Here is a 2,500-nt window from a genome sequence, read left to right on the forward strand (position 1 = left end):
GTTTACAAAGATAAAAGTGTTGTTGAGGACGTCAATAATGTGGCCGATGTCAATGAGGATGTAGTAGATCATGTTGAAGGGTATGAGACAGATGAAGAGAATGTCGATGAGGATGTGGATCGCGCATAAAGTAGCTCAAACTTGGTTTTTTTTGCATGAAACTTTGTACACAACACTATTTGGTATATATTATTGTGTTGAACGTATTAGAATCGTAAATCATAGTCATATTCTTAATATTAATTAGTAAGTTGCGATTTGAAGGTTTTTAAAGCTTTTTTGGCACTTTAACACAAAACACTATTTTGTTAGAATTGAATTTACGTTCCTATGTTCTAATATATTTCTATTCATACTCTTTCAGGTACTGATATACAATGCATCTTTTCTGAGACGAAATTGTCCCTGACATTGAGACCTCGGATAATGAGCATCATAGTTATGACACTAAAGAGGATCAAATTTTTAGATACGAGCGTATGGCTGAAGACACTCCAACACTTAACAATGATTATGACACTGAAGACGCCCCACCAACGGATGCTCCCACTACCACTAAGAAAAGAAAAGGGCGAGGTCCTACGAAAAACCTCAAAGTCACAAAACCCATGCATTTGGAATACAATGCATTGGGTCAATCTGCGGAAAATGGCGTAGGCAATATGGAAAACAAGTGGGCCTATGTATCCGCAAGATTTCCATATTGTACGCATGAAACGAGGTTCCAGAGGGTTTGAAGAACTCTCTATGGAATGATACTGTGGTAAGCAACTTTACTATTTTTATTCATTTAGTTTCATTTTAAAATTAATTTAATTGACACTAATAAATATAATTTTTTTTGTAGAATCTTTTTCACATCGAGACCGATGAGGAGAAGAAGAATGTGTTTCTTTCAACGGTTGCTGAAAGATTCAGAGATTTCAAATCCAAGCTAGTAACTGACTGGATCATGAAGAAGCGTGCCCGTACGACCAAAAAGGTCAAAACGGGAAACGAAGGTGGAGTGTAAGCACCTTCGAAGATGCCCTACGAAATATGGGGTCACATATCAAAGAAGAAATGGGAGGCTTTTGTTGCCAAAAGAACAACTCCCATTGAATTTGTATGTATTCCATGTTATATTATAGCTTTTGATTTGAATTTACTTCTTTTGATTCAATAATTAAACTAATATATGACATTTGATTTCTATTGATTCATTCGGAAAAACGTGGTAAAGCATCTGAATCAGCTAGCAAAAGGAAGTTTAACCAACGCTTGGGCCCAAAAACGTACGATGAGGTTCAAAAAGCGTGGGTGGATGTGGGTTTATACCCCAATCAAAGTCCAGCCACGCCCTCATCTACGACTACCTCTGCATCCGTGAATACTAATTGTTGATGATCCGAGAACGAAGAAGGTTGTTGATGCAGTGGTGAGTTTTGAAATTATTAAGAGTATTCTTGATTTGTTTTGTATTTTTTGGATTTGATTTACTTATACTAATTGTTATATATGTCACTTTTTGTTTGAACAGATGGGCTGGAAGGAAAAAGAAGCTACGGGGGAGTTCACCCCAAGAGGCAATGTTGATGCATTGCATATGGTCTTAGGGAAAGACCATAAAGGGCGGGTAGTCGGAAAAGGAGGCGTCCGCGTGGGGTTAAAGAAGGCATTCAGCAAAGAGTGTGTTGCTACTCAATCCCGAACAATTCAACCTGACGAAGTAGAAAGCCTTCGAGCAGAAATTACGAAGGATGTTCTCGCCAATGTGGCACTCGTGTTGCAGAAGATGGGAGCACCCACTGTTGACTTGGCAAACCTGATTTTCGAGAATCAGCAAAGTCAACATGGGGATCCTAACGCTTTGGTCGAGCCAACACCCGAGCCCATTACCCCTGTACCACCCCACCCCATTACTACCCTTGAAGGGCAAAATCCCACACCGGAGACCATAAACTCCGTTGCTCAAAATTCGAAGCCAACTCCCAAGCCAATGGTACAAGTACATAGTTTTTAAAATATATAAGCACTTATTAATTTAAATTGCAACGTGTTTTAATATTTTATTATGATGCTTATTATACTAAACAACATATTTTTCAGGAGGCGACTCCTTGTCCTCTTTTGCTGCCTTAGTTAGATGTTGCTAGTGATGGCGACTTAACTGAGGATGCATATGGTGTGGCACAGCCAACCAATAAGGGCCAAACAGTGCATTCGATGCCTGTTACAAGTGGCCACATCAGTGTGACCGTGGAAACTATTCTAAAGGGGTTTGAAGATTTCTCACTCCCGGTTCCAATGCTAGAATGGAGCCTTGAGAAACTATCAGACGCCCTAGGTAGTTTCGTCACATGGCCATATGCTTGGGTCCAATTTACTACCATGGTAATAATCATTTGTATCTTATTTATTTTATTTTTTAATTGCATGCTTACACTAATTTAATTGTATAAATTGAAATAGTGAAAGAGTCCAAAGGGCTCTAGGAGTGAGATCGGTTCCGCATCAAAGG

The sequence above is a fragment of the Amaranthus tricolor genome, chromosome 4, assembly GCF_026212465.1.
Source record: "Amaranthus tricolor cultivar Red isolate AtriRed21 chromosome 4, ASM2621246v1, whole genome shotgun sequence".
Taxonomy (NCBI): Eukaryota; Viridiplantae; Streptophyta; class Magnoliopsida; order Caryophyllales; family Amaranthaceae; genus Amaranthus; species Amaranthus tricolor.